This window comes from Thunnus albacares, chromosome 21 (genome assembly GCF_914725855.1).
Source record: "Thunnus albacares chromosome 21, fThuAlb1.1, whole genome shotgun sequence".
Classification (NCBI taxonomy): domain Eukaryota; kingdom Metazoa; phylum Chordata; class Actinopteri; order Scombriformes; family Scombridae; genus Thunnus; species Thunnus albacares.
The window spans coordinates 19,256,676-19,264,306 of record NC_058126.1 but is presented as its reverse complement, the minus strand read 5'-3'; the positions used below and the strand labels follow the sequence as shown (position 1 = coordinate 19,264,306).

The 7,631-nt window shown below is 39.7% G+C and overlaps 1 long non-coding RNA gene across 2 annotated transcripts; it reads left to right on the top strand.

Moving 5' to 3' along the window:
* The first annotated feature begins 1,354 nt into the window (after positions 1 to 1,354).
* On the top strand, positions 1,355 to 5,876 carry LOC122972753. Of its 2 annotated transcripts, XR_006399845.1 has the most exons (5): positions 1,355 to 2,048; positions 2,511 to 2,559; positions 4,353 to 4,474; positions 5,149 to 5,266; positions 5,465 to 5,876. It is a non-coding gene; the product is annotated as an uncharacterized LOC122972753 (long non-coding RNA). The 2 variants fall into 2 exon arrangements; XR_006399844.1 differs by lacking the exon at positions 4,353 to 4,474 and having other exon boundaries at positions 1,362 to 2,048.
* Positions 5,877 to 7,631: the final 1,755 nt, after the last annotated feature.

The window sequence follows — 7,631 nt, the reverse complement described above, 5'->3', positions numbered from 1 at the left end:
ACTGTATACACAGCATCCCTTTTAAGTCATGATTCCCAACTGTTTAGATCATTATGCAGGAAAGAAAATTAAATCCATAGTGTACTTCTCATTTCCATTTTTGTGGCTGCAAAAAAACACATGTGGTCCTTCTGAGACTTCGGAAGTAAAGGAAAACCCTCCATAGTCCCATGAATATTGTTTAAAAAGATTCAAACAGCACATCTCAGCATAATGCCGCTAACTTTGGCTCCAGTATAACTGACAAACTGAGCTCATCGTGTCTCATATGAGGTGCAATAACCATAAACTAACTATTACATTATGCTTACAAATGCAAGAACACCATCAGAAGGAAGTCAAGTGCAGATACCACAGGCAGCTTATTCCCTGTTGGCCTCAGTGTGACTAGATGTATGAGCACTGATTTAGCATGCAGGCTCTTTGAGCTTGTCTTGCATTGAACCTTTTAAAATAACCTTGGAGCTATGAGGCAGAGCTCAGCAAAAGTCATGCATGACTCGGTTGGAGAGGACAGAGGTCCTCAATGTTGGAGGATTCATCATTGACAAGCCATGCTCGACTTGGCAGGTGGGTAAGCTGCAGGGTGGAAGAAGGAGCTCACCACCTGACTTTTAAAATGTTGATGATGTGAGCTGCACAAAGGGAATCCAACATTAGACTTTGGTACAGAAATGTTACATATGGAGGAATATTTTAAATACCTTTTGGTTTTCTGATACAAAAAAACAGCTGAAGACTTAAACTGGACTCTGGAAACTCATGAGAGACATTTGTTTTGTCATCTACTTTTTGCATGATGGATAGGTACAAGTAATTAAATTCATTACATCAATGAATGGGCAGCATGTGATCCATATCCATGAAAGTGATCTGTATTTATGCATAGCTTTCTCCAATCATGATCAAAATTGCTCAGTGGATTGTTCAATGCATCAATGTGTTCATTTAGTTTTTTGAGTGGCCCGATCAGACCGAAGTTGAGGTCATTTTTTGGTCAATAACCATGTTGTCTGATGAATATATTCTAGCCAATTTTGCCCGCTTGAAGTCCCAATCCATAATTGCTAACAGGTCTATTGTTGATCCAGTCCAAATGGTCTGCATTAAAATGTGGACTGTGTTCTACTCTATTATCTGGAATATACACTGACATATCATCTGTTGTCACAATCCCTTTTTGCTTCTTTATAAACTGTTTTAATCCAATCTTCACCTTATATAAAAGATATATATGGGTGACAAAATAGAGGAAAAACCAACATAAAGTGTCATAGTAAGGTGTCGGACCATCACAAGCCTCCAGAACACCTTCATTGCTGCTTGGCGTAGATTCTCCAAGTCTCTGAAACTCTACGGGAGGTATGCACACCATTCTTCAAAAATATATCCCCTCAATTGGTGTTTTGATAATGGCAGTGGAGAGCGCTGTCTGACACATCAGTCCAAATAATTGGATTGAGATTTGTTGACTGTGAGGGCCATAGCATATGATTCAGATCATTCTCATACTCATCAAAACATTCAGTGACCCGCCTATGACCTGTGTGAAAACATCTGCATTTGTTTTGTTTTCCTACTCATTTATTCAGGTTTTTCCTTAATTTGTCACCATCTTCATTCAACATGTTGAGTTTGTGAGATGGTGTTACAATTTCTATTCAACAAAATCTTAATTCTCCAAGCTCTGGCAGGACTTGTGAATGGAGCTGTCAGAAAAAGCTCTCACACAGGAAATGATTCATACAGTATATCTGCACACTTTGTTTGATCATTAATTAAAATTGCTTGGTGGGTGGGTAGGAAGTATTGTACCCGTTTGCATGCTACTCTACCCTGCTGGATATGCTTTACTGGTCCTGTTGAGCTGCTGCTTGCAGCAGTGTTAATTTCGTTGACAAATAATTTTTGTCATAGTTTTTGTCAATGACATTTTTTCACTGACTTTCACAAGACCCTTTGTAAACTGTGTGCAGCGACAATCACTGGTAAAAACAACGAACTTGAAGTGACATTTGCAGACGAGTCATCCTGAAATTCAAGCAAAGGTAAGCGCAAGCTAATATTATTTTATTAGCTAACCCCAGCTGGTGTGTTTTCGCCAACCTTGTAGCACAATAGAAGCTAAAAGAAACCACCACTGTCCTGTACTGTTTAGAGAAGTGAATGACCCAGAGTAGCTAATCTTAGATCATAAATTAAAAGATTGAATGACATGCTAAACATAACAAGTGAAAAGTTTCTCTGTCCTCAAATTGAAACAAATACAAACAGAAGAATGCACGTCTGAAGAAATGTTTACATCGAGCTCTCAGTACCACACTGACGTGTCAAAAAAATGTAATGTTAACTTAATGTTAGACATATGGCGGGAGAAAAGAGCAGAAATGTAGCATACAGACAACTTGGAGCTGTGTGTGTGCATGTGTATGAGTGAGAGAGGGGAAGGGAGGTTAGGGGGTGAGAGAGAAAAATCAACTTGATTTTTTTCCCCTTGTTCAACCTCACAGATACAAAAGACCTTCAATGACGAGAATGGGCCACTGAGTGCAAATTAAGGTAGTGCATCCCAGCAGAACGTTTCAACAGCTCTTCTAAGTGCTTCAAATTACAAAAGTGACTCTAAAGAACAACATACCACGGAGCAGGGCGTAGCAAAATGAATTGGGCACACAGAATTACTAGTCACAACGACTGAAGATGAGGACTTTGTTCTGATGATGGAGACACTAGAGTATATCTAATTATTCAGGGAGAGTGGGCATAATGCTCATTGATGTTATTTTGTTGTTGTTTGAGATGGTCTTTTGCGAAAAAGCAAGGCTATATTCTTGATTCTTTTATATGAGACTTGGTTTTATTTGTATTTGATTTGAAGATAAATAAAGATATGTTTCATATCACAACCGTTAAAACTGTATGTATTGCACGCTCAAACCTTAATATCATTCCATAATAACAGGTAAATAGATGTTTCCTCCAGGACATCATATTGAGTTTTAGAGAAATAATGCTTTATACTTAAACTAAATCTGTTAGATCTTAGTTCACTAATTCTTCTGTAGATTTACTCGACTAAAATCCTCTGATATTTAGTCAACTAAAACTTGCTTGTTGAATTTATGAGATTCTGACATCTCCATCCATAGTGTTGACAGCGTTGTGTCTCTTCATCAGTCCCCTGCTAAACAACATGAGTCATGCTAATGGCTGACTATGAAATGCCACGTCAACATGCGGGAGCATGAGAACGTGGGAACAAGAAAAAATAAAAGAAAGAGAAAAAACAGCAGTAAGCCCTTTTGGAGGCTTAAACAGCAGCTGTCATGGTGACTGAAAACAGTTATGGAAACAGTACAGTGCACTGCCTGAATACAAGATGATATTTTATTTTGGAAATTACGTGAATCATCAAGACAGAAACAATCTGAAAAAGGCTAACCACTGAAGAAAATGATTTTGACTGCTCCAAAGAGGCTTAGAGGAGAGTGTGAGTGACTGATAGACCAGCTACACAAATGCAGGATTTAAGTTCACTTTTATGAGAGAAAGCTTCAAGGATGAGGACTCTCTTCTCCTTGAATTAATAGTTTCTCAGGGAAACTGTCCCAATAGGACTAGAGTCAAAGTGTGGTGTATCTTAAAAAAGTATTTCTTTATATAATAGGTGTTGGTTTGGCTTCCTCTATTCACAGTGACAGTTATGAGAAGTGATGAGATGAAATTAGATGAATGTACAGAAATAAAAAAAGAAAAGAAAGGTGGTGGTTTTGTGTGTGATGTGGCTTTCTTGCTGCATTGTGAACACATCTTCAGACTGGGCAAACATTGCTTCTGTAATTACATAGAGAGCGAGCCCACACCCGTATGAGCACATCTCTCTGTGTCTCATGCACATAAACACACAGCGTCTCCCAGCAGGCCTGAATTGCGGAGCTTTCTGTGATTGATGTCTCTGACCTATTCTGCAAGCAGGCAGCCACATCGGCAACCTAATTACCCTATCATCATCACTGCTCTATCTGGTGGGGCAAAACACACACACACACACACACACAAACTGTATATATACACGTTTGTGAACACAAAATCACAGTAACAGCAGGTTAGCGGTGACTTTTCCCGGCAAAGTTCAAAGTTCAAGTTGCAGGTTGCAATCTGATCAAAAGCTATGTGTTGTTTTCACAGTAACCTCTGAGGACTTTTACTGTATTGGAGAGAAAGCAGTTTTCTGGCAGACTTTGCCATCCTTTTCCTGTCTTCATGTCTTCATTGTCTCCACAGCGGGATGTCAACGGAGAAAGTTAACCCTACTTTCCTCTTTGTCTTTATTGTCTCCATGTACTTCACAGTTGGCCAGTCTAATGGGTAGTACTGCAGATGTATTCAGCTTGGATTCCCTGAAAAGCAAGACATTTACACCTCCTATCTGTGGTGCTAGACTAGCTGTTGACTGCACTGCTTCACAATTGGGGTAAACTTTGCTTAAGGGAATAATTAATCAAATGAGCTTCTTTTATAGCAGTATATAGGCTACTTTAATCACTGAAGCTGAAAAAGTTAATGTTCCCTGCATTGCATTGAGACACTACTATTTCAATGTCTGCACATCAAAATAGCAAAATGAAACAGTGAATTAGGTTATGTAACCTAATTAACCTTTTGATTGTTTGATATTGTTTAACCTGTGTTTGTTCTCACGGTGCAGTTTCACTCATTTAAATGCTGTTTGCTGTTTGAAACACTGATTTACAATGTAATATATAACGCTTGTGTCATTCTCTTATGTATTGGACATCACTTCAAAGACCACTATAGTCGATATTCAACCGCTTTATACTCTCAAAATTCCCACATAGAGAGAGGGAGAGATATGGAGACAGGCAGACCAACAGGCAGTGAGATATTCAGACAGACTGGTTGGCAGGTTGACAGGCAGTTACAACTCTTCTGCTGTTTGTTTTCACAACTACTCCATAGTCACAGAAAGCTTTGATGTTATTGCTTCAGACAGGCACATTCCCTGCCACCGCTCTCTATCATACTGACACAAAAAACACATACAATCACCATCTATTATTCATTCTATTCACCAAAGCCATTTGAATACATCAAGCAACCGGACGGTTTTGTCTGTGTGTCTACCAGATTTAGCTGCAGGGAGGCGAGAGGCAAAACAAACATGGAGAGTCTGTCTGCCCGCTCACGCCTGGACAATCATTACACGTGGATGTCTGAGCAAGCACATGAATGTATATGTATGCAAGTAAGTGTGCACACATACATACCATCATACCACGCTGGATCTACCAACTGCATTTTCTGTCAGATGAATTGAACTTGAATATCAGGAGAACTGCCTGATTGCCCAAAAGCAGTCCCATCTGCCTCTGTTTCTTTTAATTATTCAGTCTCTATTCATCCATCTATAATTCATTCTCTCCCCCACATCTCTGCTCCTCAGCTGAAGAGCTCTTTCTACATGTAGAGTTGGACAAATTAAGCAGAGGGAAGAAAATACAAGAGTGGAGAGGAGGAAAGGAGAAAGGAAGGAGAAGAGGACAGTTGGGAGGCAGCAGGAGAGGAATGACTGGAGATGAGAAGCACCATGGGGAATTCCACCACTTTCAAGAAACTCAGCCATTTAGCCTCTGCAATGACTTGTCACAACTGAAGTAGCAACAACCACCAAATAAAGGCATGAAAAGCAATTGTTCCACTTTTTCTAAAGTCATTTCTCTTTTCAGTCAGCCTCTTTAGTTTTTTCTGCAATGGTGTTTTGGATTAAAATAGGGCTGGAACTGGCAATAATACTTTTTGATCAATCAATAAGTCAAAAAGACTACAGAATGTATTTAGACTACAGAATGCCAAATGCCAATCACAAATTGGCAATCTTTATTATTCAATTCACAATGATTGTAAATAAAATAAATTTAATATAAGGTGCTATGAGCTCTTGTCCGTGAATCGCCAACATATAGCGGTGGAGGGGTTTACGCATCCCTGTGATCCTCAGAGCAGTGTTGTTGTCAGGGGCAATTCCACCTGGTCTCCTAAGGCAAACTGTATCAGGTGAGGGGCCAGACTAAGAACAGTTCAAAAGACCTCTATGAATCTGATTCTTTGGGTTGAAGTAACCTCAACCAAACTAGGGAAACCAGGGCCCCCTCTGGAGCCAGACCAGAGAGGGGAACTCACCAGTGGACGCCTGGTGGCCAGGCCTATATCTGTGAGGCCCAGGTGATTCAGCTCATAGAAGCAACATAGAACTACCACCAATATAGGCCTACAACTCATGAGGGCAGGATGCGCTGCCAATTGGGCAGCAGGCTGAGGTTTGGGCACAAATTACTTCTAGGGACATGGAATGTCATCTCTGGTGAGGAAGGAGCCGGAGGTAGTGTGGTAGGTGGAGCCATGCCGACTAGATATGGTTTCCATTACCTCTATGTACACCACCAGTTCTGGAGCCAAACTCCTAGATAAGGGCTGAACTCTTGACTCTCTGCTTTCCCAGGGTGAGAGGCACTGGGCAGTTGTGGGGATCCAACAGGAAGACCTGTAGTACAGTTAGTGAGAAGGGTGTACCTTGCTTAGTCTGCTGTTGCCACAACCCAGACCTGAATAAGCAGCAGAAAATAGATGGATAATAATACATTGCCTAATATTGCTGTCTGTTTGTAAGGTTGGCTGCTTGATTTGAACTTGAGGATTCTTCTAAAAACACCCTCATATATTTATGCAGTTCTTCCAAACAATAGAGAATGGCGCATCCTTGTCCAAACAACAAATGAAATACACAAGTTTTACATATGATAAAGAACATTATAACACGTGATGGAGGGGAACTGGGTAGGGCATTTTTCAAGTATTGAAAAATGCCTTGTAATTTGGTACCAATTTTCGATATCAAGCAAGAGCGGACCTGTCTGGAACATCTGGCTGTAGCTTCTCAACACAAACAGCGCAATATGTCAAATATATTTATATTTTTTATGTTATGAAACTGCTTTGAGTGTATCAAAATGCCAAGGAACTGAAAAATAAAACTAAAGATTTGTACCATAATGTAATTTTCTTTTTGTTAAAATGGATTTTATAAAAATGGTATCGAAAAAAGTATCATTCAGGAACTGGTATCGAAGTCAAGGTATCAGTACCGGTACTGGTATCAAAAATATTTGAATAATAGCCAGCTTTTGAACTGGATGACTAGACAGGCAGAAAATGTTTCTATTATAAATTAGGTGAAGCGTAAGAAGAGAACAGGAAGGCAGAGATGTAATTTAGGGTTTATGAGACAGTAATGGGCAATGGGATCTGAAGCTTTTCTTAAAGAAATGTGTTTTCAGTTCACACTGGCACCAAGGGACTGACTGCCTGTGTGGTAATGACTGAGCTGGGAAGGTCATACCTCCATTGGGGAGCCATTGTTCTATAAGCTATGATTACATTTACTGATTAAATTATGGGTTATGGGTCTTTGGAAACCACTGGACTAAATCAGCAACACATTTAGCCTATAATTAATGAGAGTCACACGATCCATTGGTCAAATTGAACTGCTTTTACAAATGCATAGCAGTTATTATTATAAACTCTCTTTTACAAGGACACCCTGATTACAG